This window comes from Bidens hawaiensis, unplaced genomic scaffold (assembly GCF_021521415.1).
Source record: "Bidens hawaiensis isolate Kalapana, Puna unplaced genomic scaffold, B.hawaiensis_p1.1 tig00032453_1, whole genome shotgun sequence".
Lineage (NCBI taxonomy): Eukaryota > Viridiplantae > Streptophyta > Magnoliopsida > Asterales > Asteraceae > Bidens > Bidens hawaiensis.
Window position 1 is genome coordinate 159,216 of NW_027495532.1, and position 10,440 is coordinate 169,655.

The 10,440-nt window shown below is 33.6% G+C and overlaps 1 pseudogene across 1 annotated transcript; it reads right to left on the bottom strand.

Moving 5' to 3' along the window:
• Positions 1-3,035: 3,035 nt before the first annotated feature.
• LOC143583536 (cytochrome P450 711A1 pseudogene) lies at positions 3,036-4,331 on the bottom strand (annotated as a pseudogene). The gene is made up of 2 exons (XR_013144187.1): positions 4,156-4,331; positions 3,036-3,724 (listed from the first exon to the last, which is right to left on the bottom strand). The product of XR_013144187.1 is annotated as a cytochrome P450 711A1 pseudogene (transcript).
• Positions 4,332-10,440: the final 6,109 nt, after the last annotated feature.

The following is a 10,440-nucleotide window of genomic DNA, read 5'->3' on the forward strand; positions in this document are numbered from 1 at the left end:
TATTTAATTGTTTACAGCTTACGTAATTACTTGCTAGAATAGGTACTTGTTTAACTGTTTAGTTAATTGTTTATTTTATTGTCATGCACACGTAAATCCGAAGCTATGCTTCACTCTCAAAATATTTTTTTGCTCAAAGACTATGTCTCATTCTCAAAATATTTTTATAATTCTGAGGCTACGCCTCAACCTCAAAATATTTTTATCTAATTTTATTAGATTGCCTTTTATTGTCGGGGAGTTCCTTGAGAATTTCCTAGCTTTGTTTTTGCTCATTTTAACTTAAAACTAGGGAGTGTGACAAGATTCCCCGCCATAGTGGAAATTGTCCTTCGACCGACACTTTAAGCGTTAACGTAATCGGCTAAACGGTTACACCCTTTATTGTGTTTTATTGTTTTTTTAAATGTCTAGTCGAGTGTAAAACCCATGGGACGCCATGGACACGTTAACTGTACATTAGCACAATTCATTATATTTGCGATATTTTGTTGGAACATTATCATCCGTGGTTATCCACAAGATGTCCCAACTACTTATGCTTGAGTTTATTCAAGCATATTAAAGGGAGAGGTCTTACTCGTGACAAATAAAATTATGGGGTTTCAGGTAGGGTTTTCTCACATATCACATATGATGGATTTCCTATTATGGGTGGTCTTCAGTTCAAGCCTAATGGGGCAAACTGATGAACAAGCTTTCTTTTGATGACATGCCAACCTAGCACCCTATGCTTCCATACACAGGGAATAAAAAATATCAAGTATACCCGTCAATGATCCAAATAGTTAAAAAAAGAAAGGATGAGAGGAGGGAGGGGCAATTGTATATATACTAGAGAAAGTTCATAATTGTATATATAATAGTATTTTCACCCATCATGTTGCAAGGGGAGGGACAATCGATTTGAATGTTTCCAAATGTAAAAAAGAAGACGGTCCATGTGAATTGTCACAAACTATGTTACAAAAGATTAAGATTTAAACATATATGATTATAAAACTTGGAAGGATTATATGCTACCCAAATATATACATAAAGAGAGTACAACTCTAACTCCAGAAAGTACAAACCATAATGCCAAATTTAGTTGAAATTGTTATATAAATATATAATTTGATTTATTTGGTTTAAATAGGGTATTGATTTGAATAAAATATTTGATTTTAACTTTTTTTAATGACATAGACGTCAGTAAACGACTTTCTTTTTTGAAAATGAAGCTATGCAGGAAACACCCCTTGGGCCTACCGCCTTTGGGTGATGTACCTCGACACTATAGGGCAGTTTCACCTTTCAAGATGTACACTATAGACAGTCTTAGTAGAAAAAGCTCAAGTAAGGGTTTGTGAGTACTAATATTCCTATTCAACCAAATTGTAAATTGTATCACATATCCGTTCCCACACCTGATCATATACCATATTAAAGGGATAGGTTTTTGGGTTAAGTCTTACTCGTGACAAAAAAATTAGGGGGTTTCATGTAGGGTTTTCTCACTTATCAGATATCACATATTGTTGGGCCATCAAAAAGGCACAAGTGCGGAAGATGGAGGTAGCAGAAATGAGAATGCTACGTTGGATGTGTGGGCACACAAGGTTAGACCGAATAAGAAACGTTATGTTTCGGGAGAGATTAGGGGTAGCGAACATAGCAGACAAGATAAGAGAATGTAGATTGAGATGGTTTGGACATGTGAAGAGAAGACAGACGACGAATCATGTCAGATCCGTAGAAAACATTACTATAGAGGGAGGAGGGCTAGAGGACGACCTAAATTGACGTGGGATGAGAGGATTAAGCATGATTCGATAGACCTAACCCTCTCCGAGGACATGGTTGAGGATAAGAATTCGTGGAGAAGTAGAATTAAAGTTTAAGGATTTTTAGGGAGAAATAAATACCATAGAGTTTCTATGTATCTTATTTTGGTCACACACCATAATAGTATATTCTTCCATTTATTATTATTATTATTATTGTTATTGTTATTATTATTATTATTATTAATTTTTATATTACTGTTGAACTTTGATTTCCTTTGTATTGTTTCATGCATATGTACTTTATAGCTGAGGGTCTCTCTGGATGCCACATCTTTATCCCTTTGGATAGAGGTACGGTATGCATGCATAACCCTCTCTAGTCCCTACTTATAGCTTTACTGTTGGTGGGACTTCACTGGGTATGATTGATTGATGAATTTCCTATTAAGGGTGGCCTTCAGGTCAGGGTTAATGTGGCAGACTGATGAACGCGCTTTCTTATGATGGCATGCCAACCTAGCACCCCATACTTCCATACGCAGGGAATAAAGATGATCAAGTATAACCGTGTCCAAATAGTAAAAAAAGAAAAGATGAGTTTGAAGATCAGATTGGTAGATTGGAATAATAAAGGTAACTTCCAACTGACTAAGATCATATACTTGATTTCTAGTAATTTCAAGTTTCTAATACGTCTAAAATAACATGTTTTTCTTAGCATAATACGACATATTACTATATTTGGTTTCAACAAAGGAAATCATGTATGGTATTGGTTTCACCTCTATCAAATCCATTATATATATTATATTATATGAAATAAAGAGTATCGGACCCCAAAACAAATTTTCACGGTTGATTAACCACACCAGTGAGCCCCACTCCTTACAGCAAATGCCAGGGATCGAGTTTTACAAAAGGCTAAAAGAGACAAAAAGATAGCAAGAATAAAAAAATAGCTATTCAAAAAAGAAAAATTAACCACGCCATAAAGAAAAGACTTAACATTTAATACTAACCAAAGAGCTAGTACAATTTATCTTGTATTTAGGGACTTCCTGGGTTTGAGCCTCACAAGAGGGAAAAATGTGGAAATAAAAAACCAGCTGTGCAATAAAACAAAAACAAAAAAGGTAACCATACCATGGAGAAAATACTTAACAATTTAACTAACCAAAAAGCTAGTACAATTTATTATGTATTTAGGGACTTTAAAGCATCCTTAAATAAATGATTCGGAAATTAAAAACATTATATCATAGAAGATTACAAATGAGAGAGAACGCTAATATTATGTTCTTTTGATGGCCCAGAAATCAAATAAACACAAGACGATAGAGTAAACGACGTGGTCGCTGACCCAGTCAGTAAATGCTCATAAGCAATGCTGCTAATATAATCAGGTGTAAATAAGTTCTTTGAAGCAGCCTCTGACTCTCTTGCTTTTAGTATCAGCGACAAGAAATCTTTTGACCCTTTTTGTTCCTCTTTCATTTTGTTGACCACAATTTGTTCAAGTTGACTGTTCAAGTTCCTGTTTGTCCGGTCAATTTTCCAGTCCATTGTGCATGGAATTCTTTTAAGTATTTGACGAACGGGTTCTTGAAGTATTGGGAGAATGAGGCCTAGAATGATCGAAAACGAACCCGATAAGTCCATTTTGAGCATTGTGGTGGAGTAAATGTGTTGTTTGATGAATGATTCGATGTGTTTATCGGCGTGTTGATGGGAGGTTGACTTTGAGAGGCCAAAGTCAAACCCGAAAGCCGCTTTTCCAATAACATCGGTTGCCATTTTGAGCGAGAATTCGCTTTAACATTATGTCTTGATCATCTGTTGGGATGTTTTGTGACGTGGATTCGATGAAAGACTGCATCATTGGGGCTAATTTGGCTAAGTATGATGGTTGGTAGACCGAAACTATAGTGTTTTTCATAGTTGACCATCGTGAATCCCTGAAATTGACATCAAGTTTTGTTTTTTAAGTATAGAGTAAATTACTGTTCTAATCCATGTGGTTTGGCATGTTTAACCATTTCAGTCAAAAAAGAATTCTTGTAACATATTATAGCTTTAGGTTTAATATTTTATAACTTTTCAGTCCATGGTGCTAACCCATCCGTTTATCCTGTTATATAGAAGGACCATTCGGTCATTTTAAACCTATAAATTATTTCTGTAATTTATAAAAAAAAACGTTCTTTTTGAAAGGATTATAAAATTTTAAACCTCATATCATGATTTGTCAAAATATTTATTTTTGAATTGAAAAGGTTAAGCAAGCCAAGCCAAGCGAAGACAAACCACATGGATCAAAAAATGTAGTTCTCTTAAGTTTATTATCAAGAGATCATGCAAATTTACAATTTTGGATCTTGTAAATTACCTTATCCAAAAAAGGCCCTTTTTGTGAAGTGGGGAAGCTAAAATAGGTGAAGGGATACTTCTGTTGGGAATGTCTTTAAATTTCTTGATTCCAACTTCTCTACATAGTTCTGCATTAGCAACAATCACTAGTGGTTGTCTCCCCATGTGAAACCTGATTACATGTTTGACATTTTAGTCAATGGTTTTAGTGTTTAAGAAAATAACTATTTATCTAGGTCAGTAGATGAACAGAGACCTAAGTCAGCCGGCAAGTGCTTACTTGATAATCATGATACTTGTAGAGGTGGCAAAAGTAGCAGGCCATTAACACTGAGGAAAGGTGACGTGGTAACAAAGCTTAAACAAGGAAATAGTGGGCTAAATTCTTAACAAGGAAATGGTGGGGCTTAATGTGGCAACAAAGCTTTAAATCACATTAACATGGTGTGTTAGTTAAAGCCCTACTCACTACATAGCAACGACATATTGCTTTAACCCCATCACAATAAATAGCCTTGTTATAATCTATACATCAACAACTTATATAAAATCTCACAGAAGAAAATAACAAAACAGAAATACGGAGATCAACCAGTGAAATCAAATTAAATAGATCAATTGAAACCTGTATATTTGTTGGCAAGAACTCGCAAACAACGGTAAGTGTCCGACCAAGGGGATGGCCGGAGGACCCGGAACCTTCCGTACGCTCCAAACCGGTTGGTAAAAGTAGACCAAAACCGAAGCTAGCAAGGCCAATATGGTGACAAGTGATGATGCAAAGGAGACAGGTCCTGTAATAATGGATGTGTCCATTTGGAGGGATGATTTGGTAGTGAAGAGGAAGAGGTTATTTATGGGACCAAAAAGGGATCAACTGGCCGATGGTTTTAGCATCTTTGGAGTCAGTTTGTCTTGTCGTTATGATTTCGGTTGACAATGATTTAGGCACTTTTTGTTGTTGTACGGTTGGTGATTCAACATTTAAATAATAAAAAAAGATATATATATATATATATTTATTTATTTATTTGTGTGGATCCAACCACCTAAAATTGATCGGTGTTATGGAAGACAGTGGCGATAGTGCTGTCCGATTCATGCTATCACTGTGGTGGCTGTGATGTGGTGTTTTCATCGTTCCATTTCAAAACCCTAGGTGGCGGTGATATGCATATGATTTGATTCGTAAGTCCCCTATTCTAGCTTTTGCATTTGTGTGTACTTGTATTTATTGTCAAGTCTTTCAAAATTGGTTTGTTATGTACATAGGCATACATTTCTTTTGTTTGCTGCACATTTTTGGTTGCTTATTATGAAGTAAGTTTTCTATTGGTTTTATTTCTTTCATGACATTAGATTAGATGCTACTTGAATTGTTGATTATAACTTTAACTTAGACGTTGGAAATTTCAGTTACAAACAGTTGCAGAAACTAAGTGAAGTTACCTTTGCAAACCAAGTTAATTTCAAGCCTTTTTCGTTTTTATAATAGGCGCATATTGCTAAAACTGTTAACAGCAAATCAAATGACTACTGTATTTAGCATTACAACTCAGAGTTTAAAGAAATGAATCATTACATACAAAAATTATAACATGTACATATTGTTCCAACTCTTAATATTTATTTGTAACTACCTTACCGAAATAATAAAGAGACGCATGCATTTTGCATACCTAAACTGCTGATAGTAACTTTCAGTGTTTCATGACTTGCAGTTCTCTTGGCCTGACCACTTCTAATTTTGAACTAAACCAAGGTAGATAAGGTATGTATGTACAACCCTTTTAACTGAATGTGTTCACGGTTAGACCTGAACATGACTCAAAATCAAAATGTTATAGGTGTCGTGTCGGCTAAACCTTTTGTCTCTTATGTCTAATTGTTGATAAGAAAGTGTCAGCCTTCAGGGTTGTTGGCTATGAGTGTTTCAGTATTGAGTGTGTTGTTACGGGTGAAAAGCACTACATTTTTAATTTTGGGACAACTTTACGGCAAATTCGGATCAAATTTACGTTAACATGTCACTTTAAGGGCCAAAAACAGGTCAAAAGGACTGCTTTTTTTTATTTCCGGTCAAATTTTCAGCAGCTTCGGATCAATTCTTTTATCGGGTCATTCCAGGTTAGCTTTATTAAACTAAACAGGTGACTTAATTTGTGGGAGGGTCAGATTTGTATTTAGAGCCAGTTTTGGAATGAAGTAAATTTCGGTTCAACGGTGTAAACGGGTCAAGGTTCAACCTATATATAATGTCAACTTTAGGGGAGATTTAGTTACACCAAGTGATGGACAAGCAGATAGCAGCCGGCTACCAACAACACATTGGGTTGCATTTTGTTTTCATGTTTTGTTTTGTTTGGATCATGAGTAGAATATTAGTTTCATGACGAACTGATCGGCAATACTCTACAACCATCGATTGATAATCAGTGTTCAGTTCCCGGATAATCAATGTTCTTCATCATCGATTAATGGCTTCTTCACGTTCCTTCCTTCTTCATCAGTCAGGTATGTTCTTTATGTATTCAGTTTTTTCTGATCTCTCTTGGTTTGTTACTCAACTGTTTTGTTTAAATCCATCATTTGGGTTTTGTTATCTCCATTAGTCTCTGCTATCAATCTAACCCTAAAATCTGTCTAGCAACATGTATGATCAACAAATATTTGAGGATATTGAAGAAAGAGTGATCAGTGGAGAAATAATAGCTTAGGGATCTAATCTGACCTTATATTGCATAATTATGTGATTATTATTTTTTTCTATAGTGTTTAATGCTTATTATCTTAAGGTTTCTTTTACATTGCTTAAATTCTACGTTTTTATAATGTAGAGCCAGCTGTTTGTGATTCAGAGGAAATCGTACCTCCTGTCAGAATCATCATTGTTCATCATCCAATCTTCGAGGTATGTAACTGATTTCAATAAATCTTTTCTTGAATATGAGCAATGACAGTGGCGGTGGTTCGGAATGAAGTTTTTTCAAACACATGCTAATGCACAGAAATAGCACCTGCAAATTTGTTCTTTCAAAATAGGCACTGTTAATGTTTTGTTCTCTGATTTGTATCTACTTCCAAATATTGTTCTTAAATGATTCTCATGAATTCAAACTTTCGATTTCTCTATGATATTGGGTCAAAATCATTCAAAATTAGATGTTTCGTTAGATTGTATGTAAGGCATTCAATTGCTAAAGTATATATAGGCATATAGCCTTTTTTGTAATAACATGTACAGTTAAGAAAGTTGAGTTCAGGTTTTGGTTTTAAAATTGTAAACATGAAAAAATTGGTAAAAATTTTAATCTGATCTGAGTGTGAGTTTGACGAAATGAAAATTCAGTTTGACTTATTATAGTTCTAATCAGTCTATGGTACATAATAAAGCATGTTTAACATATTTGATTCTTAAATGGATTTTTCAGTACACACCGCCATTGGATTGAAACTTGAAACCGAAAAAATTTGTTCTAAAAATCGTCTAATAATGTATTTGTATTGCAGTTATTTTTTTCTTTCTATTTGGATTGAAAGAAGTGGTAAATTACTCCTTTTTTGCAACTACTACTAAATATGTTGGTGTGTTTGTTTATTAATGTTATTACCCAAGGCATTGACCAAAAGAAAAAGGCATGGAGTAAGCGACACATAGGTTTCATCTTTTGTTAGTGGACTGTTAAAAGTTTAATATCATTAAATCTTGAATTTGAACCATTTTGTTATTTTTTTTGTACAGATGGAAGCCTTGCAGGCTTGCAGCTGTTCTTTGTCCAGTACCAAGATATGATGAAACTAATACTGTATGGGCTTAGGTGTAGGTCAGGTAAACTTTGTCTTTTAAATTTGTTTAATTTTGCTTAGAGGCACACAAATTTTGCTCAACATTTATCAACACTTACTTACAATCCTTTGTTTCTTAGATGACTTGACTTGGAACACACCATCGTGGAGGTTGAAAGTTATGATATGTAAGCTTTAGACCTGCTAAAACTTGGTCGGTCTTGTGCCTTGTGGGTTCCGGTCATAGGTCAGAACGGGTTCGGGTCAATATGTGTTATAGGCAAACTAACTTCATGTCAAGTGGATCATTTTAAAAGTTTCAATATGGGTTCTAAGCAAAATGAGTTCATGTCATTTTAAAAATTTGGTTTGGGTTAAAACGAGTGGCTTTAAAAAATCATCAATTTGGTTTTGGGTCAAAAAGGCCCACTTTAAAAAAAATTAGGTTGGTTCCATTTAAAACGGGATATTCAATTCTCATTTGTGTCCGTTGCTGGACAGGCACGGCGACGATAACTAATTCTTGCATCCGCCTTCTTTTATTCAGATTTTGTTTTCAAAAATTATTTTGTTCACATACCGTTACCATTTTTTACAGTGAATGATGTCTTGAGTTTAGGGCAACATAGGATATGAAAGTGAATGAGAGTTGATTGGATTGGGTAAACCATTAAATCCCTATTATCCCTTTCTAGCCTTTTTATTTTCATTACAATCATGAAGTTCTAAGTAAACTGATTGTCTTGAATTTTTAGGAATTTGAAAAGTGGATTCAGTGTCATCCTCTAACACCATTCATGGTATTGATTTTGCTGCACTCATTTCTATTTTGTAAAGGGTATTTGGGTCATATGTGCAACAATGAATATAACTTTCAAGTGAAAATGCAGAGGGGTATTCTTGTCTTTTGACACGCTTGGTATGCTTATTTCATAGCAAGGAGTTTGAGGATATTTCAAGAAAAAAAAATCAAAGATTCAGTATTTGCCTTGTAAGCTTCTCACAACCTGTCACAAAGAAATTGCAAGGACATGGGATGCATGTGCTTCTTTTATGTCGGAGTCAAGACGTGGTGTTAGATACCTTCAAATCTAAATATGGTATATAGGGGAACTACTTAATTTCTAATTAGTTTTAGTTTTGTTATTTCGTTTGAAATGTAAATGCTACCCGTGCAACATGTATGATTAATTGAGCGCAAACTTTTTGTTAACTGTCAAGTTGAAGCTTGATTCGACAGTTTGTGCAGACCTCATTATATATTTTTTTAATGTAATGTTGATAATACTTATTCGAATTAAAATAGAATATGATAGTACATACACAACAAACAAGTATCACAACATCATTATATATGAAAAACTGAACGAACAAGTATCACAACATCATTATATATGAAAAACCGAACGTACTTCATTATTTCAAAGGTTATATAGTATTTTGATTTGAAGGAACGATATATACTTTTAAGATGATTCCTAATCTATAACACTTAATGAATTGCGTTCAACATGTATTTTTTTTTTCAATATTTTTTTATCAATTCGACTATATACAATACATCTTTATATCTATTTTTTTCAAATTCTTTCTAATTAACTCTTTCATATTGTGTGGTTGTTTCCATTATAAATTTTAACTAACCCGTGTTAAATATGAGTATCTAACATACTGTTGTATGTAAAAAGTTTTTTAGAGATTTATGTTAACTTAATCATGAACATTTTTTTCTGTTTTTAAGTAATATCTAATTTATTAGACTTCATAATACATCTTTATATTCTATCAAACCCGTGTATCACACGGGCTACTAACCTAATTGGTATTTATCGTTTCCTCAAATCGGAGTCTGGATAGAAATGTCAATGGGGCGTGTTGATGGTCAATTAATCTAGAAGAATATTCAATGCCATGTGGCATATTGAAACAACACAAATTCAATATGTGTTTAGGGTTACACGGTGACATCATTACTAAAGAACCACCACTTTTGTTTTTACTAAATAAACTAGGGTATAGCCCGTGTTACACACGGTTGGAAAAATATGTCAACAAACATAATATATTTAAACAACAAATTCAAGCAACACAAAACTTCTTCAAACTTTCGGACCAAAACGTTAACCATTTACATTGTCTAGATCATCATCATCATCATCATATATAAAGTTAAAAGTTACAAGTTAATGTACATCGAACAACCAAAAAATATCAACAAAAGACATAAACATGTTTTTTCATATTAAACCACAATCAACTTCTTCAAAAATTCTATCAAAAGAAACTCATTTTGCTTCACCATCTGAAAATATAATAAAACAATAGCATCCAAATTAAATATGCCATAATAACATATTTAATAATGAGTAACATTTGAACATTAATTAAGTTGTTTTTATTTAAATTGTTGTTTTTATTAAAACAAAATAACATATAACAACAAACAAAGTAAAATGACAATATGAAACATCTTTCTAACTTAAACCATTAAAACACAAAGATCTATCAATAAAAACAT